The 27,422-nt window shown below is 57.5% G+C and overlaps 1 protein-coding gene across 4 annotated transcripts in view; it reads left to right on the forward strand.

The window, feature by feature from the left end:
* The first annotated feature begins 3,740 nt into the window (after window positions 1–3,740).
* ADCY7 (adenylate cyclase 7) overlaps window positions 3,741–27,422 on the forward strand; it is a 57,578-nt gene continuing 33,896 nt past the window's right edge. For 2 of the 4 annotated variants that reach the window (XM_044761652.2, XM_070500731.1), the window contains exon 1: window positions 24,100–24,237. The gene's annotated coding sequence lies outside the window, so the exon portion shown is untranslated. Of the gene's footprint in view, window positions 3,839–22,889; window positions 22,999–24,099; window positions 24,238–27,422 lie in introns of those variants that run through there. The other 2 variants (XM_070500730.1, XM_014830270.3) reach the window with 2 other exon arrangements.

Genomic DNA, 27,422 nt, shown 5'->3' on the forward strand with positions numbered 1-27,422 from the left:
CTGGGAGCTGCGTGGAGAAGAGGGCCAGTTTCAGGGGGTAGGGGCATGTCGCAGCTTTCCTATCAACTTGCCTTTTAAATTCCTCTCTTTTCCTGCAGCTGAGCTTAGTGTGGCCCAATCCAGAGACTCTCTCTGTTTTAGCTTTTCCAGAGAAGACTCCTGCAGAGTTCTGCTTGGGCAAGGGAGTGGCGCCTCAGCTGGGCCGTGGTGGTCACAGATGGAGAGATTGGCACTCTTGCCTGCTGCTTAGATATTCAACCCACCTTCCTCCTTTTAGCTCTGCCCTGCTTCCCAAGATCCTAGCACTGCCACTTTCTGAGACTTTGGAGCTGACCCAGCACCATTGGGACTGAGTCTTAGTTTTCCCAGCTGCACATTTAGGATTCAGGTTCTTGCATCGGCCATGTCAGTACCACTGATCCACCTGCTTTCACCTTCCATGCTCATATAGCTGTTACTTCCTCTCTCATTTTCTCCATTCTTAAGGGCCTCAAAAAAAATCCTTCGAGCCAGCCCTGATGGTCTAGTGGTTAAAGTTCAGCACTCCACCTCAGCGGCCCGGGTTCACTTCCTGGTCTTGGAACCACATCACCCGACTGTCAGTTGCCATGCTGTGGCAGCAGCTCACATAGAAGAACTAGAAGGGGCCTGCCCCGTGGCCGAGTGGTTAAGTTCGTGCACTGCGCTTCAGTGGCCCAGGGTTTTGCTGGTTGGGATCCTGGGTGCGGACATGGCATTGCTCGTCAGGTCATGCTGAGGCGGCGTCCCACATGTCACACCAGAAGGACCTGCAACTTGAATATACAACTATGTACTGCGGGGCTTTGGGGAAAAGAAGAAAGGAAAAAAAGATTGGCAACATGTTAGCTTAGGTGCCAGTCTTTAAAAAAAAGGAAAGAATTAGAAGGACTTACAACTAGGATATACAATCTCACTGGGGCTTTGGGGAGAAGAGGAAAAAAGAAGAAGATTGGCAACGGATGTTACGTAAAGGCACATCCTTCCCAGCCAAAAAAAAAAAAAAAAAAATCCTTTTATTGCCATTTTGGTGGATTTAAAGAGGCAGCAAGAGTAGATGACGGGCTGAATCCACCATCTTTTCTGGCCAGTTTTTTTTTTCAGTTTTACTGAGAAATAATTGGCACACAGCACTGTTTAAGTTCAAGGTGTACAGCATGATGATTTGATCAGGCAAGTTTTCTAATGTAAAGTTGGATTGCCAGGGAGAAGGATGTGGAACAAGTATCCCAAGCCTTGAGAACCCGTTACTTCAGGGAGTGGCAGGAAGGAGACGACAGGAGACTTCCAATTCTGTGTATCTTTGGGTTGTTTCGTGCTCTGCTGTGAAGTGCGTATCTTCTTTCTAGTTAAGAATCGTTAGCTGCACAGCCTGTCCACAGGTACTCGCTGAGCATCTATCCGTGGCGAGCACGAGTGGAGGAAGGGAAGGAAAGAAGGAAGCGCCTTCCTCCTCAGGGGTAAGCAGCAAGGACCACCTGCCGGGGAAGGCTCACACCGCTCCCTGTAGAGGTGCGTGAAGACGCTGTGCCAGGACTGACATCCAAGCACCCGCCTCAGGAGCCTGGCAAGCCCTGGTGCTCCGCGTGTCCTATTGCCTGCTGAAGAGAAGCTTGAGTTTGCTGAAATGAGTGAACCGTAGCTTCTGTTGTGACTCATTTTAGGGTTTTGTGTCTTCTTGCACAAGTGAAACAAGGCCCCTGACCTACTGCCTACCACAGAAACTCGTTCAGGCCACAAACGCTGATGGTCCTCTAGTGCGGGCACTGGCCGTCCCTCCCAGGGTGGACACTGCCCTGGGCAGTTAGTGAGGGACTCTCCAGGCAAATGTGCTCTGGATAATTAAACAGCGGATAATCAAAATCACAAGTGCACTAGCTGTGGACATACTGGAGCCCCCTCACCTCGAGAGACATTCAGCTTTTAACTCCAGCCCTTCAGTGTGGATTTGATTTCTTATGCAGACTTCTCCACTCCAAAATTACTAAACTATTTCCTAAGTTTTGTTTTCAAACACAAAAATCTTTACTGATTGATTGTTGTTGTTTTAGTATGGTGTGAGGTGGTATCTGAGAGGTTTTCCTTAAATGGTTGCCAATTCACCCAACACAATGTATTGAAGAAGGCTTTCCTTTTCTTTCCAATTTGAGGTGCTATCCTTGTCACTAACTGAACTTACCTGGGTTTTTTAATATTGCATATTTACAGACCACTCCCCAAGATCAGACTCTCTGGGGGGGGGGACTCCAACCACTTTTGGAAAGCAGTGCCTTAGAGCCTTGCTACCCAGGCTGGCCCGAGGACCAGCAGCATCAGCATCACCTGGGAGCTAGGTCAAAGCTAAAATTCTGGGTAGTCACTCCAGACCTGCTGAACCAGAAACTCAGAGAGGGGCCTGGCAGTGTGTTTTCACTAGGCCTCTGGGGAATTCCAGTGTTGCCTACAGTTTGAGAATCACTGACCGAGGACTGAGCATACAGCTCGATGACTGCCACTGAGATGGCCACAGCACAGCTGGTGGGGCTGTCTTGGCAGTCAGTGTCCACCACTGATGCAAGCACTGTGTTTAACTCACTTTCTCCAGCTCTTTTTTCCTGTCTGCTGTCAGGAGAGTTGGTCGTGGGTTTGCATAAAGATGACACACACGACAAGGTGGGAAGTCATAACGGCCATCCCCACCCCACACACACTGCAAAGTGCTGAAGGCTCCTAGTGCTCTGAAGAGGGGCAGGGAGCATGCTGAGCGTAAGCCCCCCAGGACTGCCCCATGCCCAGGGCTCCACTTCACTCTCCAGGGTTGACCTTGGTGGCAGGACACACCGCCTCTGGCCTGAGGCGCACACTGTTCTTGAGGCCTTGGGGCAACGCAGATGGGATCCCTGGCTTCCTGGGTTCTGTCGACCCGCGTGAGGGGGTGGGGGCTGCAGGGAGTGGGCGGGGCCGGTCAGAAGCTGGCTCCCACGAAGGGTAGGTGTGCCCACCATTTACCCACTGCAGTGATTCCCATTTCCTGCGCAAGGAAGTCCCAGCGGCTCAGATCGTCCCCTGTCAGCCCTCAGGATGTGGCAGTGACCTCGCCAGGGTAGTGGCACAGCTCCAGCCCAGAGGGCCAAGTGCCACCATCCGGACGCCCAGAGGCCGTAGGAACCAGTGTCCAATCAGGAAAGGCTTGCTGCAGACGGATCCAAGTCCCAGCCGGGCCCTTCCCCCTCCGCCGTGTGCAATGGAAATCAGATTTTCACCTTCCAGTATTCCACTGTCTGATTCCTCAGCATGGTTTCAAAGTAGGTGGCCTCTGGGCACGGCTCTAGGCCCATTGCGGGGTCAAGAGCGTGGCACACCAGGCCTCTTCCCTCCAGGGTAAGCTGTGGTGCCTGGCTCCGGGACTCCACCATCGGGTTCCAAGCCGACCCGAGTCTCTCCAGTCTGCTTCTCATAGGATCACCTGGTGCCTGTTAAACTGCGGCTACCAAGGAGTCTGCTGTGAGCTCTGGGTAGGGCCACCGCGGTTGGACCTGAGCAATGAACTTAACAGCTGCCCGCGCGACCCCTCCCAGCAAAGTGGGAACCCCGGATTCCACAATGGGCACAAGGGCACGTTGGACAAGTGGGAGAGACTCATGACGTCCTGTGAGTTAAATGCCCTCCTGGTCTTGATTACCCCTTCAGTTGGTCTCCTTTGTCCCTCCCAGTGGTGACTCAGAGGAGTGTTTTCTTGCTCATCCAGCCTGGGTGCCTCGGAAACAGGACGGACTTTTTTGCTGCCAGCTCCGGGGCCCCACCCTGCGTTGTAGGCAGCAGCGAGTGGGGTCACGACCAGGTTAGCGCCCCTATCTTCGGAGGATACCTGCCTTCGTGGGCAGGCTTCGGCTCCCAAGTGCCGACAGACCGGCTGGTAGAGGCCCGGCTTCCGTGGCTGCCGGGGGGCGGCTCCCCGCTCTGGACCCCCGAGGAGCGTAAGGCCTGAGTGGGACAGAAGGTTTCCGCCTAAGCTTCTGTCATCTCGCCTGGCCTAGGGATCCTTCTAGAAACTGGGGCGTTACTGGAGGGAGGATTTGGAGCACAAACAGCTGAAAGAGTTTGCTAGAAAGTGTTGCCCTGTGGGGTGGGGCAGCACCTGGCGCGTCCAGACACGTGCGTGACTTGGAGGAAAGCCATTTTCGGAGAAGGCTCTGTTTCCTGTTCCCGCGCTGCGGTGCCGGCGCTGCCTTCCGCCCCGACGAGGGAGGCGGGCGCTGGAGGCGCGCTCGTGCCTGCTCGACCTTTCTGGGCAACATCGAGCGGGGCGGGCGCGCGCGGCGCCCGAACGGGGCCGGGGTGTCGGGGGCCCCGCGGCGGGCTGGGCCGGGCCGGGCGGCCAGCGGGGGGCGCCTGCGGCCGCTCCCGCCCCCGCGCGCACAGCCGGGTCCCGCCCGCGGCCGGCGCGGCCACTCGAGCGGCGGCGGCGGCGGCAGGGGCAGGTGAGCGCGGCGACCCCGGGGTGCGCGCCGTCGGGTCCTCGGCCCCGCGTCGGGGGGCGGTCTCCGGGGGGCCTGGTTCCTGCCTCCCGCCGGCTCAGCCCGGCCCACCCACCGGAGGGGGCGTGCGGGCCGCGGCTCGGAGCGGGCGATGGAGGCGGGATGCCGGCCGGCGGCCCCGGGCCCGCGGAGCCGCCCCCCTCCCCCCCAGCCTCGCGCTCCCGCTCCCGCTCCCAGCCGAGGTTGGGGTGGGTCTTCTCAGCTTTGCCCCCGCGCGCTGCGGGAGACGCGCCCAGACAGCGTCCGGCGCGCAGGAACCGGGGCCAACCCCACCTACCCGATGGCCAGACTGAGATCTGACGGAGGGACTGGCTCTGCCCCTGCCTGTCGCCCTCCGACCACTCTGTTGGGAAGCCGGCTGTCTTGTATGGCAGAGAGGGGCTGGTTTGTTAGGTTTCGCAGACTTGGACAAGGCAGGGACCCCTGGGGCGTCAGTATAGTCCGTTTAAAGTAAAAATAGCTCAGGGGAGAAGGTTCGGTGAGGGCGAGACTAGGGGTTGTGGCTGGAAGCAATCCAACGAGAGCCCACAGTGTTCGGGACCCCTCGCCAGTGTAACGGGTTGGGCGGGTGGATGGGAGAGTGAGCAAGGCATTGGCCCTAACTTGGACCCCACTGCGGGAAACCGTAGCTAGCGTTTCCCGTGAAGGAGAGGGGCAAAGGTGGTTCCTGGCCCTAGCTGGGGGGGTGCCGGAGCCTGTCCCGGTGTGACTTGAAGGTGTTCTCTCTCCTGGTTTGTATCTGGGTCTCCTCTCTCAAACGCCAAGACCTGTTCCTTCTGAGTCCTGGAGCCAACGCTGGAAGTGAGAGTTTGCACTCATTACTGGAAGCAGAGCCTTTAAGATAAGGACCAGGGTGCCCTGTGTGGTTGGGCTTTGCCTAGAATGGCCACATCCGGACCAGTCTTAGGTTCAGGGCCCTCACGGCTTCCTGAAGCCCCCTCAGACCTGGTCCAGGGAGATGCTCCACAGAAGAATGAGTGAATGAACGACAGGACTGCAGTGGTCTCAGGGCCTGAGGCTGACGGCTTGGCAGGCTGGGGCTGTGGGCTCTGAGATGAGGGAGCTCTGGCGTTCAGTCACTGCTTTTACGTGTGGAGAGGGGAGCTTGTGCACTGTGGCCCTGGGCCTGAGGGGCCAGACCCCAGGGGTCGTGAGGAGGTCCCGCAGGAGGACCAGCTGGGCCTGGGAAGCAGAGGTGGGCACCTCATGCGTGGCGAGCTGGGTCCACTGGGGCCTTCTGGAGCTGCCTCCCCCAGTGCGGCGAACAGGCGGTTGATGCCCTCGGGCTTCCAAGAGTGGGTGCTCTGGGGCCTTTTATGGAGGAGGGCAGGCAGCGGTGGGGCTTGCCAGGCCCCCCAAGGGAGTCCTCCAACTTCAGAGACCAGCTGGCTTACAGAGCCCTGGCCTGGCCCTTGGACAGTCTGACCCCGTGAGTTAGGCGGGGCTGGAATGACCAGCCCCGTTCACAGGTGGGAAAGCTGATGTCATCGCAGGTCTCACAGCACATCAGGCCTGGAGCTGGGACTAGGGCCTGGGCCCGGTCTTCCTCTCCTGTTCTGATGTGGTTCCTGAGCCCCCGCCCCAGCAGGCAGAGTCTCAAATGGGCCCATTAAATGCCCCCCGAAGGGCGAACATATTGCCTGCACACCCACCTGCCCACCTCTCCCCTCGTCCTGTTCCTACCCCATACCTGGGGACACCCTAAGGCTTTTCTGCTGATCCCTCACCTCTTGGCTCCACTTCCTCTGTAGCTGGACACAAAGAGACGATGAGGGGATGGTAGCTTATGTGACTCTGGCTGAGTCCGGCAGGGGAGCCTCGAGTGGCTTGCCTGTGCCTGGGCAGGAGGCAGAGAGATGGGCTCGGTGTGGTCCCTGCCCCCTCGTAAGCCCAGTGGCCAATAGCGGAGACAGAGTAGTTGTCCCTTGACCCCAAACACCTCTATAGAGAGGCTCACACAGCAGGCAGGCTGGTCTGTGCGCGGGGCGCCAGAGCACTGACAGGAGGGGTCTTCATTGGAGTATCTTTGGGGAGCTTGTTGATGGATAATTTTTTATTTCTTCATGCTTTATGTATTTTTAACATCGTCTATAATGAGGAAGAAAAACACAACTTTATTCCTTTTTTGTTCTGGCAAAGTTTCAAAAGCAGTTCTGCTGCTTCTGAAACTTGGACCTGGGCTTGTAGGTGAGGTCTGGAGGCCACCGTGAACTTCTGAATTTAATAGGGTGCCCAAAGGGAGGGTCCCAGGGTTTTGAAATGTTTCAGCACAAGTTAACCTCAAAACCTGACAGAGCAGCCTGGAACTCAGGCAGAAGATGCCATTGTAACTGGTCCGTTGCAGAGCTTCTCACGGGCAGCGTGACTCTCCCGCTGCGTGTCTGCTGGTATCTGTGGCTCATGACCGCCGGTGGAGAGCCATCTGATGGGGCCTGGCCGGAGGGTGGACGGGAGCCAGGGGTGCTGGTGGCGCCTCTCAGGAGGGACACCAGGCCAGGGGTGATGGTGTCAAGATTGGCAGCAGCCTCTAGGCCCTGAGCTACCCCAATTTGGGAATGGAAGAGAGTGTTTTCTAAGTGCGTGCCGCCTGGGCTGGGTTGGAATTGCAGTGGGTCTCCGGGCCCCTGGAGCAGTGGCGGCTCCGCATCCCCCTGGGTTCTCACTGAGGATGCTGAGTTTGTGGGGTCAGCCCACAGGCCCGTCTCCCTCTTTGCACACGCTGCAGGCGGGGTGAACCCTGGCTTCCTGAGTCCTTCCTGCCCCAGCTGTGAGGACTCCATGCTCACCACCCAGCCCTTGCCCTTGCTGTTCCTTGCTCTTGTAAACCCTTCCGGCCACTGCAGCCCCGTCATGTGTCTTAGAAAGTGCTCAGCCACCTCTTGGACAGCTGACCTCAGGGGGCCCTGTTAGCGCTGGTGGCCTGTGGCTCAGGGCCATGGCCTGGAGCCCTTCTGGCTTCAGGCTCTGTCTTGGGAGCGTCTGCCTTCCTCTGCTTTTTGGACATGGCTGTTTGAGCCTGGACTGTCACGTTAAAGGGGAAAAAGGAAAGCAGGAGCTGTGGTCCCCCAGCCCTCCACTGCGCTCTCTGCCCCCTAGCTTGTACAGAGGGGGCTAAATGGGGCCCCGCAGGGTGAGGTGGTGGGCATCAGGCCAGGGCCACCGCCAGGTGTGGGGAGCTGGCAGCAGAAGGCCCAGCCAACCAGTGTGTCCACATGAGGCCACTCCTTCAGTTAATGACCACCTGCTGAGTGAGGTGGTTGTGAGCAGCCATCCAGCTGTCTGCCACAGGAGCTGCTGTTTTCAGTTGTTAACGACAAAGGCTATTATTTGCAAGCTTTTATGCCTGGAGGACAAGAACACAGAGTCTGGAGGGAAACCCCGGGCTTAAGGCCCAACTCAACATTTCCTAGCTGTGTGACTTTGGGGAGGTGCTTCAGCCTCTCTGAGCTTCAGTTTCTCATCTATACAATGGAGACAATAAGAATACTTATCTCAGAGCCCAAGGAACGGTTCTAGACTAGAGGAGACCAAAGACCCGTGACAACCAAATGTGGTCTGTGACCCTAGGCCGAGAAGCATTGTACAGAGGACACTGTCGGGGCAGTTGGCGAGACTAGATCTGGACGGTAGACGAAAGAATTGTATCAGGATGAAATGACTTGGCCACACTTACATGGGCCCTCGTTCTTAGGAGACACACACTGAAGTAGTTGGGTGGAGGGGTGCAGTATGCACAGTCCACTCTCAAATATTAAAGAGAACAGGCACATAGACAGAATAAAGAAAGTGAGGCAAAATGGTACAAATAGGCAAATCTGGATAAAAAGTATAGGAGAGTTCCTTGTACTTTCCTGAAAGTTTGAAATTATTTCAAAATACAAAGTTGAAAAAAAAATGCCTATCTAATGGTGTGAATGAGATGATATTAATTTCTGTCACTTAGGACAGCGCCTGGCACGCAGTGAACATTAGTGTCATTGTTACCGTTGCTTTTTATTATCATTAGTATGGGCAAAGTGTGTCTTATCTCGTTGTCACAATAACCTGTGTTATTTTTCCACTTTGCAGATGACACAGTTGAAGCCCAGAGAGGTTAACTGGTGTGCTCAGGGCCACCCAGCAGTGAGTCCAGAGCACTGATAGGAGAACTGCTTAAAATGTATTCTGGATTAATTGCCGACATCTGCAAACCATGAGATTTTACATAAAAACCTAGATTTGTAGTTTCCTCTGCTGACTCAGAAGGCTCATACCGCCAGCTGCATTCTTGCCTGGCAGCCCCTGGCTGAAGCTCAGCCACAGTCCCTCTCTACACAGGGCATGGGCCTGCCGGGCGCCCCCGACCCCACCTTGCCAGCCAGCCTCACTTGTTGATGCCCCTCTGGCCTCTGGGGGCTCTGAGTTTGCTGTCCTGGGGAAGGGCCATTGGACACCTGATCCAGGGTGCTGACCCCAAGGCTTGGGTCCTTGCCCTCCCACACGATGCCCTCTGTCTGTCGCCTCCCCCCTGCTCGTCCGTCCAGGGTGCTGCAGTGCAGCTCCCTGACTCAGCCTACACTTGAGCACCTGCCGGGGGGCGGGGGCTGGGGGCTCAGGAGAGGAGGCAGAGGAGCCTGAAGCCTCGAGGCTGCAGCCCGCTGCAGCCTGCCCTGTTCCCAGTCCCCCCTCATTCTGGCCTGCAGCTCTGAGGCGGGCTTGCGCCTGGCTCTTCTGAAGGGGTGAGGAGGGTTGGCTGACCACCCAGGAGGAGGGTGTAGGAGGCACTCACAGAGGGGCCCCAGGCTGCCGTCTCATCCTGCTTGCAGTATGGAGGTGGGCGGTCCTTTCTCCTCTCTGAGCCTCTGGTTCTTCCTCTGTAAGATGGGATGTAGCGCCTTCCTAGGGGGTGGGCACAAGGATTGAGACCCGCGAGTCGGCCTGGAGCAGGGCGGAGGCCTGCTTCATCCCAGGGCTTGGCCTCTGATGCCCCTTGTTCCCCGCCAGCCTCGTGCAGGCTCAGTAGGTGCCCCAGAGGCGAAGGAGTGAGCCAAGGCTGGAAATGGGCATGCCTGTCCACAGGGGCTGGGGGGCGGGGCTGGGCAGGCATTGTTCCTGTGACTTTGAAGGTGTGCCTTATAGCCCCCCTGGCACAGAGGAGGGAACAGGCTCTGTGAGGATGGTGGGAGGAGCTCAACTTGGTGAGTTTGGTGTACAACAGATGGGGAAACTGAGGCTCAGAGAGGCGAGGTGACCCTCAGAGGTCCCACAGTCAGGCAGCTTCTGCCTCCTGAGCCAAGGCTCGGAGCTACATTTTCCTCCCGGGAGGAGGAAAAGTCAGCTCATTCCTTAGTTTTATTTATTTAATTTTAGTTTTTAATTAATTTTTTCAGTGAGGAAGATTGGCCCTGAGCAGTCTTCATCTTTTTTTCTTGAGGAAGATTGTTGCTGAGCTACCATCCGTGCCAGTCTTGCCCTATGTTCTATGTGGGACGCCTGCCACAGCATCTCTTGATGAGCGGGTGTAGGTCTGCGCCTGGGATCCAAACTGGTGAACCTCACGCCACGGAAGCAGAGCCCACGAACTTAACCACTACACCATCCAGCCAGCCCATTCCTTAGTTTTAAATGGCTTTAATTTTGTGTTAATCACAGAAATAATTCACATTTATTATAGAAAAATGTGAAAACATAAGCAATAAAGTGGGGGGAAAAACCAGAATCTGTACTCTCAAAGTAACCCGTTAACATATTCGGTTCCAGTGACTTCCAGATGACTTTTTTCTTTTTTACACGTATGACAAGAAAAAGAAATGGAGCATCACAACTTTCCTTCTTGTCGTCTAGGGAAAGTTGCGCCTGTGCAGCTTGCTCCCTGGCTTTGTGAGTGGAGCTGTTGGGTTCTCAGGCAGACCTCAGGCTCCCCGCGTGTGGCAGGAGCAGCCCTGGTTAATCTTCTCTGTCCCCTGTTGCTGGACGCTTAGGCAGTTGCAGGATTTTTGCGGTGTAGCGCCGCACTGAGCGCGGAGCTGTGTCTTCTGCACACCGGGGGTTCTCTGTGGGGGAACGAAGACAGCCCGGTTCTCACCGGCGCGGCGGCCGCAGCCTGGACGGCATGCACCGGGCCACGTCTGGGCGTGGAGGCCCCGGGCGCCCGCGGAGGCCAGCCGGGCGGCGGCTCCCACGGGAGGGCTTTGCGGGGAGAGGCTCAGATGCCCCCCGGGCTGGTGGTGGGAGCCGTTCCGCTCCGCCGGGGGGGGGGGGGGGGGGCGGGGGGTGGCGGCCCCCGGCTCCCTGCAGCGGGGTGGGGTCGTCGGCCCGTCCACGCGCACGTCCGTGTTCAGGTTGGGAGCGCGCGCGCCCTGCGTGGCGCGGGGATGCCAGTCGGGAGCAGGGCTGAGGCTGGTTCTGTGTTTCCAGCGCTGAGACCCCGGCTGAGTCGCCTTGCTCCTCAGGGCCACACGTTTCCTCATCTGTAGGAAGGGGCTAAAGCCGTCCCTGTCCTGCCGCGAGCCTCGAAAGAGACAGCAGATGCCAGAGCTCTTACAGTGACAATGGCTCAACGTTTCCTATGGAAAAATGAAACACGCACGGGGACAGAGGAGTAGCCCCTCCACCATCCCTCAGCCGCCACAGCTGACAACTCTGTCGTCTCAGTGTTCAAATTTCCACTTGTTTCATTAACATCTCTCTCTATATATATTTAGTTTTTGGAAACCGGCATCCGAATAAGGTCTGCATAATGAGATTGCTTGATGCATTTCTGCAGTCTGCTTTCATCTGTAGGGTTGATATTCATTCGTTTTCTCTCTTGTGCCGTGTTCTTTTTGAAGCTGGGCCCTTTTTCCTGTAGCAGAGCTTCCTATAATGTGTAACGCGTTCCTTATCCGCTCAACCTCTTATAAATTGGTAGTTGTGTCCGGAAGCTTCATCTAATTCACTTTTGATTTTTTTTTTGCACAAGGGCACATTGGAGATGGGCTTGCAAACTTCTCCTGGGGAGCTTGCCCTGTCTGGGTGAATTCCTTTTTGTAATGGTGGCAGCCATTGGTGTTCAGTGCCTTTCAGGTGGTACTGTGGTTGATGTTTTGGTGAGGAAGATGGTCCCTGAGCTAACATCTGTGCCAGTCTTCTATTTTGTATGTGGGACGCCGTCACAGCGTGGCCTGATGAGTGGTGTGTAGGTCGACACCCAGGATCCAAACCCACGAACCCTGGGCTGCCCAAGCAGAGCATGCGAACTTAAACACTATGCTACCAGGCCAGCCCTAGTATTTTTAATTATCATAAAAACCCTCCATTTTCACCTGGTTGTAAGTAGTGCTGAGTCTGGTGCTGGGTGGAGAGCTCCGGTCTCAGGCATTTGGTTTTCCTTATTCCTTCTGTTTCTTCACAGTGGTCGCTTTACTTGTCTGTCGCTGTCTGTTGATTATGTGGGTAGTGTATTCTCATTACTGTAAATTGGAAAACAGACATAAATAAGGAGACAAATATGAAATTAAAACTGTGCTAAATTTGGGGCTGGCTGGGTGTCGTAGTGGTTAAGTTTGTGCACTCTGCTTGGGTAGCCTGGGGTTCGCTGGTTTGGATCCTGGGTGCAGACCTACACACTGCTCATCAAGCCATGCTGAGGCAGCATCCCACATATGAAATAGAGGAAGATGGGCACAGATGTTAGCTCAGGGCCAATCTTCCTCAGCAAAAAGAGGAGGGTTGGTGGCAGATGTTAGCTCAGGGCTAATCTTCTGCAAAATAGCCCCACAAAACTGTGCTAAATTCTATCACCCAGCAATAACTCCTAAGATTTGGAATATATTCTTCTAGATTTTCTTGTGTGCAAAAAAATATGTGCACGTCTGTGATAGTGTTAAATGAACAAGAGGTGGCACCTCACGTGCAGTTTTGTGGGCTGTGATCTTCACATTGGGTATCTCCCTTTGCCAGGATCTGAGTGAGGGGCGTGGGCTTCCTGCCTGCCCCTCCGAAGCTCACACGGGGCAGGGTGTGGGGAAGGACAGGCGGCTGCTGGTGTGGCCCAGCTGCCAAGTTTTTCAAAGGAAATAAGGACTTTTGGTTGGCAGGGCAGTTGCTTTCACATCTGTTCTTTTAGGATTTTCTGCTGTTGCTCAACACACTGTGACCCTGGCTGCCCTTTTCCTTGTCCGAAGCCCTGTTGCCCAGGCCTGGCAGAGGCTGGGGCCCTGTGGGTCAGGGGAGCCAGCCTCCTGCCCTCTGGCAGGCTGTACCACCAACATGACGTAGGGTTGTTCTGGCATTGGAACTGGGATGAGCAGCAGCAATTTCGATTTCTACCCAGGAGGGGCAGTGGCTAAGGGGAGCTGAGTTTGGTAGCAAAGATGCTGTTTACTTAGCACGTGTTTATTTGGTGGGCCTTTGAGGCTCACCCCACGTCACCCCTTAGGCCTAGCACTGATTAGGAGTGAGAGGGTCCTAGTTCTGTCCTGTGGGTTGTAACCCATTGCATGACCTCGGTCAGCCCCTTCTCCTCTGAAAACCCAGTTTCCTGCCTGTTAAGTGAAGGGTGAGCCAGAGCATCTCCATATGTTCCCAGCCTGGGAAAGAAAGGGATTCCAGCACATCCCTGAGCCACAGCCGGGGAGAGATGAAGGCAGAGGGGCCGGAGGTGAGTCGACGCATCGGAATGCAACCACCCCAGTGTGAAAAGTCAGTCTGGGAGGAGGGTGAGTGATGGGACCACAAGGCATGCCTGCCTCAGCGAGCCTTTCTCCATGGGGATCTCACTTCAGCCCTCCTGGCTCAGAGCATGGAGGAGCTGGGGGCCAGGATGGGGGCGGCCAGCAGACCTGAAGCTGGTACTGAGCCAGCCTGCTCTGTCCTCGCAGCTGGGGTGAGTGCAGGGGCACTCAGTGCCGCTGCCCACTCTGTGTGGGTTCTGTGTTTCTGCTGACTTCATATTGGGAGAAGCTGGGTGTGGATCAATTCGGCAGAGGTGTTGTGAGGGCCTCTTGAATGCCTGGTGTTGGGGAGAGGCGGGTCTGCTGAAGAGAAGAGGTGACCCTCGGTCACTCCGGAGCAGGCAGGGACGCTCCAGCAAGAGCCATTGGTCCAGTCTTGAGTGGGGCTGAAGGATCCACTTCCAAGGTGGCTCGGTCACACGGATGGCAAGTTAGTGCTGGCCGTGGGCAGGAGGCCCCAGTTCCACTCCACAGGGGCCTTGCCGCAGGGCTGCGTGAGTGTCCTCACAACACGGTGGCTCGCTTCCTCTGACTGAGTGATCCAAGGGGGAGCACGGTGGAAGCCTCAGTGTCTTTCATGGCCTCACAAGTCATCCACTGTGATTTCTGCAATATTTTGTTGGTTACCCAGGTGGTGTGGGAGGGGGCAGTAAAGGGCAGGAACACCAGCAGGCAGGGGTTGTTGGAGGCCATCTTGGAGACTGATGACCACAGTGGGGAAGGTGGCCCCAGCAGCTCCCAGCTCGTGTCCTACCAGCCTAGTGGAATGAGAGCACCTTTTCCTCCCATACTTCTAACAAAATTCCTAGAATTGAATCTCATTGGACCACTTTGAGTCACAGGCCCGTTCTTCAGTGGACACTGATCACAAGGCCACCCCTGGAGGGCTGGTTCCCCACGCCAACAGGGAGCTGTTACCAGAGTGAAATGGATGCTACAGAAGGGGGATAACTCTATATCCTCTGTAGAGAGGCCTGTGGCACTGTGGCCCAGATGAGGGGATGGTGGGGTATTGGGGAAGGCTTCCTGGAAGAGGTGGCATTTATACTTGTCTTGGCAGGATGGGTAGCAATGGCAGAATGGCCATTCCAGGTGGTGGAGAGGCCTGAGCCAAGGTATGGAAGAGTGAGGCAGCTGGAGAGTGGGGTCGAGGGAGATTAGGATGGAAGGATGAGCAGGACCACGTGTGGGGGGTCAGGAGGAGGACCAGGACTTGACTCAGGAGGCACAGCAAAGCCACGGAAGGCCTTTGACCAGGCCAGGCATGCGGTAGAGCCAGGATCTGGGGTCTGGGACTGAGCACTGTCAGCCTGGCCTCCTGTGCCTACCGGTGTTAGCGGAGCCCTTCCTATGCGCTTTACATGCGCTTCTCACTTAACCCTCCCAGCCTCCCGAGGAGCTGGGGGATGTCGTCCTGACTTTACAGATGGGCTGCCTGAGCTGCCAAGGTCTCGTAACTTGGCCATGGTCACTCAATGGGGCCTCTGACTCCAGAGCTCTGAACCGTCTTTGTCCAGCTGGGACGAGGGCTGGGCTGGGGGAGCTGCCAGCCTGATTGCCCCGGCTCCTCCTGGGGCTCCTGGGGTGTGGTGAGCTGTGGCTGTGGCGTAGGTGGTCCTTTCTCTGCCCACACCCCCTCGCAGAAACCTGCCTGGAGTTGGAAACGCACTGCGTTGCTGTAGGGTTTCTTCCCAAGGGGCACGGGCTCGACATCTTGGCTTGTTGAACGGGGCCACGCTGTCTGCTCAGCACTCGCTGTGATTTGTCCCTGGCTAACTGACAACCCCGTCTGCCGGGTTTTTGCTGCAGCTTTATTCCTTCTCTCCTGCTGTCTCACTGCCTTGTCACCCTGCAGCCTATAGCTCCTGTGCACCAGTCAGGGGTTGGCCAGGCCCTCCTCTCGGCCTGGGGCACCTCGACTTGGGCCCCCTCCTCCAGGGAGGCCCCGGACCTCCCCCAGGTAGATGAGGTCTCTCTGCCCTGAGCTCCGGACCATGGTCTCACCTTCATGGATGCTGCTCCCGGGTCTCTGTGCCATGCCATCAGTGGGCGGGGCTTGGCCCGGGAGCTTTCTCGTGTCCCCAGCCCCTGAGAGGGGTGCTGCGCACAGCGGGGAGGCCGGCTGTTCTGAGTGGGGCAGGAACGGGTCAGGGCCGTGCTGTGTGCCTGGCACCCTGAGTGAGCAGAAACCAGTCTTCCCTGCCTCATGCTGAGGAGGCCTGAGCTGCCCTCCTTTGGGGGAGTTTGTGCAGCAGGTTTGGGAGCACTGAGCACCAAGGCGTGGTGATCTCAGTGAGGGCACCCTGCCGAGGAGGGCAGAGTGGGGTTTGGAGAAGCGTGTCCCTGCAGAAGCCCTTCCTTGCTCCCAGGAGGGTCGTGGCCTGAGTGGTTGACAGCAGACAGACTTGAGTTTGAATCCTAGCTCTGCCTTTTCTTAGCTGTGTGTGCTAGGGCAAGTGAGTGGCATGTGTGAGCCTCAGTTTCCTCTTCTATAGAAGGGTGGTAATAGAAGACCCTCCTTGTGGGGCTGATGGGGAGGTCCGTGAGGCCGTGTGCCAGTGCACAGCGGTGTCGCACGCTGCTCACAGGTGCATTGGCTGTGTGCACAGGCCCTGCCTGCTGGGACTTGGCGGGCGGTGTGGGGTGCAGCGGGTCAGCGGGGAAGAGTCTGTCCACTGCCTCCTCGGAGGAAAGAGCTGGAAGGGAGGCCTGGGGAGGGCAGGAGCGTCTGCTGGGAACGTCAGGCTGTGTACCCCTCTTTGGTACCAAGCCGTTGGGTTCACTGTCAGGATAAAAGGTGGAAAATGGCCCCAGGACCCCATGTCAATGCTCAGAAGGGCTCCCTGAGGGCCAGAGGGCGTCTTCCCCCGCTTTCTCAGAAGGTCTCCACTCCCTGCTCCCCAGCCCTTCCTAGTCTGCTGCCTCAGCATGGAGCACCCCAGGGGCTCAGTGGGGAAACTGAGGCCTGGCAAAGCAGAAGGGAAGCTAGGGTTCGATGCCCAGCCTCCTGGGGCCAAGGGCTGCCAAGCTTCTCTGGGGGCTCAGGTTGTTTCAAATAGAAACTCCGAGCATGTGCCTTGCCCACTGGCCTGGCCGCAGCATGAGGGCAGCTGTGGAATAAAGAGTCCCCAGGTGAGGCTGGAGACCTTTGAGCTCTCAGATCATCCCCTCTCAAAGATGGACGAGGCCACTTCACTGTGTGGGTGGGAAAACTGAGGCCGAGGGGCTGTGTGTGTGACTGTGAGTGTGAGAGGCCCAGCCAGGATGAGGCTCCGCGCCAGGCCGCTCTTGCCTCTAATTCCTCATTAAGGATGCGTTTACGCCCTACATCCAGCAGTCGTTTGGGGCTTGTAATGGAGATTTTTGGTGCTTGTTTCATTTTTACTTTTCAAAAATTGTTCCAGTTTAAAGCTTCCAATTTCCATGAGGTCACTGGAGCCAGGAGCCTGGCCTGAGCTCCCCCCCCTTTGAGGGCTGTGCTGCAGCTCGGAGAGCGGCCCCTGCACCCCAAGTGGCGCAGGGCTGAGGGCTCACCACTGGCCTTTCTGCTGCCGCCGGAGAAGGAAGTGTGGGTCCCAGATGTGACTCATTCTCATTAGGTAGCTGTGGAAGGAGCCTTCCCGTGTGTGAGCCTTGACGTGGGCTGAGGAGGGGACGGCGAGGGCCAGGCGACCTCCAAGCCAGCTCCGACCCTGGCCTGGCTGCCGAGGGACCCTGGAGGAGAGCCAGGTAAAGCAGGGTGTGGGATGTGGTGCTATCTGTCCTGGTGGCCTGGGCCTGAGGGGCCGCTGGGAAGAACCCCCAGGCTGGCCTGGCCTGGGAGTGGATGGATGGGGTCTGGCGAGGCTCTCGGAGCATCCTGGGCAGACAGCCGGGTGGGGCAGCCCCTGGACGGGGGACCAGGGACAGCTTGCCGGCGGCATTTCCCAGCCTGACAAGAGGTGCTGTGGTTACTGTGCTGCTGTTCATCTGGCTTGTTCCACCTGGAATTCTGTGAACCACAGCCTCAAATGTCTACCTTTGTTTTTAAGAATGTAATTTTACAAGTACACTTTAGTTTTCTCAGTGAAAGTAAAAATTAACAAGGGAAGGGCAATTGAACTTATTTTGTTAGAGTAAAACAATGAACAAACAAAAAAACCAAACTCTGAGAGTGATAGGGAAGAGAGAGAGAGTCAAGACGATTCAAGAAAAGGGAATAGGCACCCTTCCCTCTGACCCCCCAACCCACGGCCCGGGCACCAGTGTGGGGCATCAGGAGCAGGTCCTTCTGGATCTTTCTGCACACTCATCCAAACACACGTACATGGACACAGGGCAAAGCAGGTGCCTCTTTTCCACGTCGCCACGTGAGGTTCAGGACAGCTGGCACTGGGGGCTCCCTCCCTGGCCAGCTCTTGGGGCGACGAGGAGCGGGGACAAGGAAAGCAGAGGGCAGGGCTGGGCCTCTGAGTGACAGGGTCTCTGGCCCCAAGGCCTGCCCGGCAGCCGGAGCCCGGCCTGGCTCTGCCTGGAGTGGCCATGTGACATGACTGTCACTAGCTCTCTGGGCTGCAGACGTGCAGGTGGGCGGTGCGAGGGGTAAGGAGACCAGCACTTCTCAGCGTGTGGCCTGCTCCCCTGGGGCCCTCAGATGGTTTTAGCCTGCATGTGGATGAACTTGTCTGAAGTTGTTACATACTGATTTTAATATGTTTTACAAAAAAAAAATCTGAGCGGGACCTTGAGTCTGTGATTGGTGAATGTATTGTTGCCTTGGACAAGGCTGGAGAAGAAGTGGGGCGCAGAGACCGGCCGGCAGGAAGGGCCTTCCCGGCTCCCCCGAGGCCGGGCTCCCGGTGGGCAGGCAGGCGGACGCCAGGCTCTCGGCCCTCAGAAGGGAAGGTGTGAACTTTGTGGAGGACGAGTCTCCTGTGGTCTTTTATTGAAAAGAAGTGGCTGTTCCTGGCGGCCATTTTGGGGGCTGGCGTGGGAGTGGGTCCGGGGAGAGGGTGTCTTCCTGCGGCCCTGTGGGCCTGAGGGCTGGAGCAGCGAGGGGCTGGGCTGTGAGTGCCAGGGTGGGGCACGGGCAGGGCCTCCAGACAGGCCAAAGGCGCTTTTCAAGGGGAGACGAAGGTCTGACTTGATGTTGCTTTGGGGATGCGCACCCCCCTTTACAGTTTGTAACTGTTTGTTTGAACCACTCGCTGCCTCTCCCACTGCCCTGTGTGGTAGGTGTCATCCATCCCCCGTTTACAGAGGAGAACGGAGAGGCCCAGCGGGGCACTGCCTCATCCTGGGTCTCCCAGCGAGTTGGTCCCCAGGGGCTCCTGCGTGCCCTCCCTGTCCTGGAGAGCTGCCTGGCCTGAGGCCTGGAGCGGGAGTGGACACTGTGCCTTGTCTTTGGAGAGGTTGAGTGGGGCAGAGCTGAACAGGGGTTCTGGGTGGCTTTGGGGGGTTGGGAGTGGCCCTCCCTGGAGGAGAGCAATCAGGTTCCTCTGAGGGAGCCCGTGGGCCTCGCCTGACCCCTTGTCTGAATGGCGGCCGGGCGCTGGGGCTGACTCTGCGCTCTTGCCCTGGGGCCGTGTGTTCTTGGACTTGTGCTTGAGTCCTGCCTCAGCTGGGATGTGGACGATCTGGCCCTTTGGGTTTTCCATGTCTTGCCATCCCACCATTACCAGGGATCATCCAGAGGTGACTGGTGGCCCATTCCTCAATGCCATCCCGCTCCTGCCTCCTCTTGTCCTGGAGGGAGCGGGCCTGGGGCACATTCACGCTGAGCTGATGGCAGCTTTCTGTCTCCCGTGCCCAGGTGGAGAGTGGTGCTTGAGCTGGCTGGAAGGTCCTGGGGCCTGCGAGGAAGCAGGCCGAGTGGGCCACATTGCTCGCCGGAATCGGGTGGCGATTCCAGCCCTTCTTGGGGTTGGGTCTCAGGGTGGGAGGGAAGTGCTGGTGGTGGACCTTCTGGATGTTCACTGTGTTTGCAAAGACCTACGTAGCCAAGAGCTGGGAGTTGCTTTGGCTCTGTGAATGAGGCCACCGCATCTGAACACCAGCCCGAGAATCAGGGCCTTCTGGAGGTCGTTGGGTCCAGCCCCCTGCCTCCAGGCAGAGCCGGCTGACGCTCTGGTGATGGCCGGGTCCAGCCCCGCTCTGCCTCCCTGCAGCAGCGTGTGTGTGTTGGGGGCAAGGATTGAGTCAGTTTCTTGCATCTGTAAAATGGGTTGCTCATGGTACTGAATATGTCAGGTGGTCACGGGATTAAAGGAGGGGACAGAGAGCAACACTACAGGCTTAAATGAGGCACAGACTGTGCTTGGCATGGGGGAGACGCTGCCCAAGTGGAGGTGTTTGTCATTTTCACTGTCATGGAGTTGTGTCGGGCTCTCCTCTGCCCCCACCTGCCTTGAGTGGGAGGGTGGACATCCCCGGGTGGTGGGAACCTGGGAGGTGAGGCTGGGCAGGGCGGGCGAGGGGTAGCCCTTGGGCTAATTGCTCTCTGTTCCTTGGTTTCCTCATCTGTAACGTGGCAGTATGCAGTTTGCTGGGAGAGTTAAACGTGTGAAAAACGTTCTCCAGATGTCCGAGACCAGCAGGCTCAGGCGGCAAGGTCCCCACAGTGGCCGGAGTCCTCCAGCCTGTGTATGGGGGTCCCGCTGGCCCTCCAGCTCTGCCCCACAATTCCCAGCCCAGCCTGCCCATGCCTCCTCCCACCCCCACCCCCAAGGAGGGTGGCAGGGTGCCCACCCCACAGCCGTAGGCATCTGGCTCGACCTGCCGCTGCCCACGGGTTTCACAACCAGCCACGTCATGGCTGGGGCATTGCCCAATCCTGGGTGCAGACCTGCTGGGCCGAAGCACCTTCACCCCTGCCTTCCACTTCTCCCCACACCCCCAGCCCCACCTGAAGCCTTTGCAGGAGGGATGGGGTGTCAGCGGAGGGTGGGGGGAGCCTTGGGGCAGAGGTGGGCTCAGCTCCTCTTCGGTGGCGCTTCTCCCTGGGACACCGGGGGTCATTTCTCCTGTGGTCTGCTGATTTCTGGCAGGTCTATTTCGCGGGTGTTCTCAGAGCACCCACCAAGTGCTGTGCTGGGGAGACAGACTTGAGCTCCCTGGTGTCAGGACGGGGGCGGGGGGGGCGGCTGAGCTTGGGCCTGAAAAGAGGCCCCTGGGGGTCCTGGGTCCTCTAACACACACGTCCATTGGTTTCTCCTGTCTGGTGTCATGTTGGAACCCCTTCTCCTGCTTCTTTGGCCTGCTGGTCCTGGCCCCCCGTCTGCTCCTGTCCTGCCTCCGCAGCCTCTCGTGCCCTCTTGGCTGGCCTGCCGATGTGGGCAGCGGACTGGCTCACCCGTCTCCTACCCTTCACCTGCGTAGACCCCCTGCTTAGACAGCTTCCCCACCTTGGCCCCCTTACTTGTGTCACCCAGTGAGGGCTTCCCGTTCAGGCATCCTCAAGCTTGGGAGAAGAGGGGTCAAGTGTGTCTGCTTCCGAGTCATCCACTTGGCAGCCTCCCGGCCCCCTTGTCTCCATATGGAGTCCCCCTCCCTGGTGCTGGTGCTGGGGGACACCTCCTCTCTCCATCCTCCCCGTTATGCCTCGGTCTACCCCCTCCCTGTTGACCACTGGGAAGAATTACCCTGCGACTGTGCCTGAGGGAAAAGAAGCAACTTGAGGTCTTTGTTGCGGGTACCCCAGTTCTCAGCCCTGTGCCTGGCTCCCAAGACCCACCTCCTCTCTCTTCCTCCTGGGCCCGGCTGGAGGTGACCCAGGGAGGGGCTCATGCCCATTTAGGGGTGGCAGCATGGCAGGCCTGGATTTTGGGGAGCATGATGCCCCCAAGGGGTACATGCAGTAGGTGGTGCCGCCACCCACCTCTTGAGACCCGGAGTACTCTGATGGGGCCTCTTTGTCTTCCAGGATCCAAGCCCTTCTCACCCCGTCGGGGGCCTTTCCTGCCCTTTGGAAGTGGCTCGGTCTCACTGCTTCAGGTGCAGCTGACTTGGGTTGATGGTTCCTGGTGTCACTGAGCAGGGAGAGGCCCGGGATCCTGGGGCGCAGCCACTCTCTGCACAGATGGGGAAACTGAGGCCCACAAGGCTCCATGGCCTCAGGGCCAATGTGAGTTTTCCTGGTCCCAGCCGTGTTGGAGGCGCATTTCCTCTGGCTTCACTCAGTGGGGCCATGTGGATTTGGGGCCAGTCATCCCCTCTTCCTGGCCTTGGTCTCCCCATCTCTGCAGTAGGCAGGCTGATGCCACCTCCCTGCTAGTGTGGGTCGGGGACCTCCTAGTCTGCCCCTTGGGGCTCCCGGGCCTCCCACCCCCATCTCCCTCAGGCTCCAGCCGGCTGGGGAGGAGGAACCCTTTGCAGACGGCTAGAGGCCCTCTTGAGTGGGAGACCCACGCAATGGGGAAGCATCTTCTTCTGAAACAGCCAGACTCCCTGGGGCCACTGCTCAGCTCCCCTGGGGAGGGGGGCCTGGGACAGAGGCCAGCACTTCTGCATCCCTTTGTCAGGCTCCGCTTTCTGGGCCAGGAAGCAAGGGAAGAGAAGAGCTGCCTTCTGGGGACTGACAGGAAGTCAGACTGGGACCCTGGGACTTGAAGTGTGTCCCCCAGTGCCTGTTGAAGTCAGAGTTTCTCAGGCTGCCCATTCCTCCTGTTTGGAGCCAGCTGGGGTGTTCCCAGGTGATGGCACTCTCTGAGTGCCAGCCTCTGTGTGAAGCCCCTGAGTATTGGGTACCATTACCAGCTCACTCTTAAGGTCAGGAAACAGAGGCCCAGAGAGGTTAACTAATATGTCCCGGGTCACACACCTCCTCTGATGTGGAGCTGGGGTTCACACCTGTTTGGTCTCAGAGCCTGTATCCTCAACCATTAAGCTTTCCTGCCTTTCCGACTGCCCGGCCTGAGGCTGCACCCCTGCCTACCCTGGCATTTCTTTTCGTCACATAGCTCATTTATCATACGTCTCTCCTCTACCCCCACCATGAGCTCTACAGGGCCCCCACGTCCGCCTTGCTTGCTGTGGTCTGCGCACCTTGCCCGGGGCATGGCGTGGGCAGGAGCTGGGGGGCACTTGTTGGATGGAGCGTGGGGGCCCCAGGCTGGGGCCCGCTTTCCTGTGGTAGAAACCACACAGCAAGATCAGCCCTTTCCAGGGGTGAAGTTTCCGTATTTATGAGGAGTTGTTGTAGCCGTGCGGTCATTTCAGTGCCAGAAGAGGCCAGGGAGCCGGGTACGTTTCCATCCCCATCGCTCAGGCGAGCAACCGAGTCCTGAGGCAGGTGACCCCCAGAGCTCATGTGGATGGAACAAGGGACATCAGGCTTGGGGCCCAGCCCCTGACTGACAATTCAGTGTGAGCTGACTCAGTCCATGGAGTTTGGGGTTTGCATGTCCCTCATGTGCAGGCACCATTGGGTCCTGGAAGCTGGGCAGTATATGGCCAGATATGGCCTTGGGGGAGGTGTCAGTAGCCCGGCGGTGGCAGGCCGGGTGCCCTGTGGAGCAGTGGGAAGCGCAGGCTCCAGGAACCCGAGGCAGGTGCGTGTCCAGATGAGGAGGAGACGGGCAGTCCTCCTGGAGGAGGTGGCCGCAGAGCCTGGCTCTGCAGGCGGGCAGGAGTTGGCCAGGCAGGGGGGGCGGGGGTGGAGAGGGAGGCAGTGCCTTGAGGCTGCCAGAGCCCGGAGGTGAAAGGGTGGGGCTTGTTTGGGGAACCGACAGACGTCAAATCACGCAGCACGAAGCAGGCCTCGCGGAGCCCCAGAGGAGTGCTTTGGCCAGAGGGTGAGCAGGATTGGGCTTGGTGTGCCTGGAGTGGCGGACATGTGCGGGGAGGCTTGGTGGACCTCCCTGAGGGGAGGCTTGGGCCTGGGGCATGTGGCCGCTGTAGACTGGGACCCATCACAGTGGCTTCCCGTGCCCATCTGGGGCCTGGCTCCGGAAGGCCAGAGTCGGGCAGGAGGGCATACGTGCGCGGCTCGGGGCTTGGCCCAGATGGCGGGGAGGCTGAGCCCCTGTGTGGGTGCAGCTCCGGAAGTGGGGCTGGGGGTGGCTGGGCGGTGGGCGGGCTGCTTCCCCTGCAGAAGGCTCTTCCGGGCCGCTGGCCTTCCCCAGGCGGCTGTGCCTCCGTCCCGGCCTGCTCCGGCTCTCAGAAGCCTTGGGCTGTGGGGCTCGGCACCCTGGGTTCCGGTGGGCGCTCTAGCTGCTGGCACTGTGGGAGCCGGACGGGGGGCCTTGCTGGGCTCTGTGCACGGCTGGGGGAGGCTGGCCCCAGGTGGCCCGCTGAGCTCTGGGTGGCGGTGCCTGTCCCTGCACCTCTGTGCCTGGCTTCTCAGCCGATATGAGTGGGATGGGACCTTGCAGACCCTGGAGGCCTTGCCTGCCCTGGGGGCATCGGGCCTAACAAGCGTGAGAAGCAGAGCTGGACTGGACTGTAGGTCTCCTGACATGCAGCCCAGGGCTCTGTCCCCTGCCTGGGGCAGGTGGGCCACTTCCCTGCCTGGCACAAGAGAGGCAGGAGTGCCACACGAGGGGCCTTTCCTGGCTGGTATTTAAAGCTGTTTCTGGCTGCCTCCTCCCCAGGGCAGATTGCTTCCACTGAAAACTGCCTGGGGGCAGGGGCTGTTGGGGGCTCTCCCCGTTCTTCCCCTCACCCCCACCCCAGAGGTCCAGCTCAGGGTGGCCCCTGGCCCACAAGAGGTACAGGGGCCGGGCCACCTGTGAGCCCATCCAGCCCAAGCCAGGGTCAGGTGGACGTGGGGAGCAGGGCCCCAGCCTGGGGGGGGTCCCTGGACTGTCAGGAAAGGGGATGACAGTGTCCTCTCTGGGCCACAACTGCCCAGGGAGGCTGCTTCAGGGAGGAGCTCCAAGCTGGGTCTTGGGGCCTCTAGAGTCAGCGTTTCCCGAAGGGAGTCCGTCAGAGATTAGTGCAGAGGGAGTCCCGTGACCGCCGAGACGGGCCGTGTTGAGCTGTTTGGTTCAGCAGGCTCGTCTCCTGCAGGACTTCTCAGAGCCTCTGACTTGGTAATGTGCGGGGGAATTCGGCAGAGGAGGGCGACCTGGCACTGCCTGTGACCAGAACCTGGTGTTGGGGGTTGCTGTGTGTGTCTCTGCTCGCAGGCCCTGTGGGCAGAGCACGCCTCAGGAAGTGCAGGCCGAGGGTTAAGAGTGGGCCTGGGCCGCCGAGCGGGGTGGGTTTGGGTTCGAGTCCCAGCTCTAATGCTTTCCAGCCAGGGGCCTTTGGACAAGTGGGTTAGGATCCCAGAGTGGGTTCCCTGGTGGAAGTAGAGTGGGAGCGACCCCAGCCCCAGGAGGGTCAGGATGGGGGGCCTGCCCCGGCCCTTTCCCAGCGGGTCTCCCTGCGGTGGAGGTCCTCAGAGGAGGGAGGCCGGAGGCTGATGGAGGGTGGGGATGCTGGCCTGGCTGGCTCTCTGCCCTCTTTATGTGCCCACCTGGGTTTAGAGGTTGCAGAGCATGTCCTGCAGGCTGGGTCTTATGCTTTCTCTCCCATCAGCAGCCCCAGGGGGCCTGGGGTGAGGACCCGATGCTGCCTGGGACCTCTCTCTGCCTCGGGCCAGCCTCCCCGCCTCCCCCTGACCCAGTGGACAGCTGCCCCTCTGGCCCACTAGGCACCGCCTGGGACGTCAGCCTGTGTTGCTGCCCCTGGCCCCAGAAGGCAGTCCTGAGGTGCTCGTTGCTGTTGTAGCCACCCCAGAGGCCAGGCCACTCGCAGAGCAGCCTGGGCCCCGGCTCATGACGGGCTGCCAAGGAGGGTAAGGGGTGGGTTCGGGCCCTCCCCCAGCCTTGCGGCCCGCGGGCCAGCTCCAGACACTTGTTATCTCAAACTGGGCACTTCGTGCCAGGTGCAGCCTCCACACTCTGCCCGTCTAACCCCCGCTGAGTCCTCTCAAAGCCCTGTGTGGTCAGAAGATTGTTCTCCCTTTTTTCAAATGAGGAAACTGAGGCACAGAGAGGGTAAGTAACTTTCTCAAGGTTGTGCAACTTAGACGTGATGGACCTGGGGTTTGTTTTTTCTTTTCTTTTTTACAGGCTTTGTTCATTTTTTGTGTGTTCACATATGTAGTTTCATATGTACACACATGTACCCGCCCCAATACGCATGCCAGGAGCGTCTCTCTCCATGTTAGTATATTCAACGTGTAGCGTTGCTTCACTTATCAACGACTTTGTGTTGCCCTCTGAGTTTTTCTATTAGGGTCTTTATTTTTTAGTTTATTTTTTTTTTTTAAAGATTTTATTTTTTCCTTTTTCTCCCCAAAGCCCCCGGTACGTAGTTGTATATGTTTTGTTGTGGGTCCTTCTAGTTGTGGCATATGGGACGCTGCCTCAGCGTGGTCTGATGAGCAGTGCCATGTCCGCGCCCAGGATTCGAACCAACGAGACACTGGGCCGCCAGCAGCGGAGTGCGCGAACTTAACCACTCGGCCACGGGGCCAGCCCCCTTTTTAGTTTATTTTTAAAACCACTTTACTGAAGTATGAGTGACATACAAAAACTGCATATTTAGTGCATACATCCTGATAAAAGTATACACTGGTGGAACCCTCCGCACAGTCTCTGCCATAGCCCAACCCTCATCTCCAAAAATTTCCTCTTACCCTCTTTATTCTTACTATTTTTGTGATAAGAACACACGAAATCTGCTCTCTTAGAACATTTTTGGGTATACAATATAGTGTTTTACCTGTAGGCACTATGTATACAGTAGATCTTGTTTTTTCTATTAAAAAGTTTTAAAAAAATTGCACAAGCTACATTCTGACAATAGAAATAGAAACTGAAAATGAGAAAGAAGATTCGTTACTCTGTCAAAGCAAGAGTTTTGGTTGTTCTGTGTCCTGGTTCAGTCATTATCTATCTCAGGTATTAGTGTTACTTCGTGGACTTTTCACAGGATACCCTGGGATGGCACATTTCAAGCTGGCGCACCCTTTTTGACAGCTGTATAGTATTCCAGCTTCTCCTGAGAGACGGATTGGTCTCAGTTGTTTACTGTTACAAGTAAAGCGGCAGTGAATGATGTTGTACATATGTCATTTCACACATGTGAGAATGTTTGTGGGATAAATTACTTGAAGAGGATCTGCTGGGTCAAAAGGTGTGTGTGTACGTTAGTGACTTTGTTAGATGTGCCTCAATTGTGCCCCCCGGGGTTTGTGCCAGGGGTGGGTAGGAGTGCTGTCCCCCGCCAGCCTGGCCAGCACCGATTTATGACATGCTATGATGTTTCCCAATCAGATAGGTAAAAAAGGTTTTCCATGTATTTGCAGTTCACATTTCTCTTTACGGGTGAGGCTGGCTTCTTTCCAGATGGTTAAGAGCCGTTTGTATTGCCTTCTGAGAGCTTGCTGTTCATACTCTTCTCCCCTCTTTCTCTTGGGTTGTTAGTGTTTTGCTGGGAGCTCTTTACATAGGAGGGAGACCAGCTCCTCGTGAGGAGAGCTGCAGATGTTTCCCTGCTCTCCTCATTCATCTTTCGCTTTTGCTTCCTGATCGTTTTCAGTCTGTAGGAACACAGACTTCCAGGTAACTTACTTTATCAGTCTCTTCAGTGTGGGTTTTAGGTATTGTGTCAGGTTGGGAAGGACTGCCCACCATGGCAGTGGATGAGGATTCGGTCATGGTTTCTTGCTCTCTGGAGACCATCCTGGGGTAAGGTGTGCATCCAATTTGCTCACTCCGCTCCAGTCTATGCTGCCTGTTTAATCAGGCGACTAGCAGCGCAAGAGTTAAGACTCGAACTCATGTCCTTCTTGCCCCTCCAGGACACTGTTACTCTGGGGTCCATCTGTCTGCAGGTCTGTGAAGTGGATCTCTCCTCCCACCTCCTGACCCCATTCATGCCTCCTTGCTGTCACCATTGGACCCGCTGTCTGGGTGGGGCCCTGGGGAAAGCATGAAGCCACTGTCCTGCCATCCTGGGCAGAACTAGCACCACGTGAGGTCCCCAAAGGCCAGCCTGGCTTCCCTTTTCTACTCTTCCTTATCTCGGGGAACGGGATCAGAAATTTGTCGAACGTGGGCGTGAAAAGTGCTTCCATTCTAAAGGGCGAACCTCACGAGGGTGGCGGTTAAACTAATGGAGTTTCAAGCAAGAGTGGGGGAAAGCACTGCTCTGCTTTGCAAAGGGGAGCCTGATGGATCAGTTAGTCACTTAATAAGCACTGTGGCCTGAGCACCGCTGTGTG

This window comes from Equus asinus, chromosome 28, assembly GCF_041296235.1.
Source record: "Equus asinus isolate D_3611 breed Donkey chromosome 28, EquAss-T2T_v2, whole genome shotgun sequence".
Classification (NCBI taxonomy): Eukaryota; Metazoa; Chordata; class Mammalia; order Perissodactyla; family Equidae; genus Equus; species Equus asinus.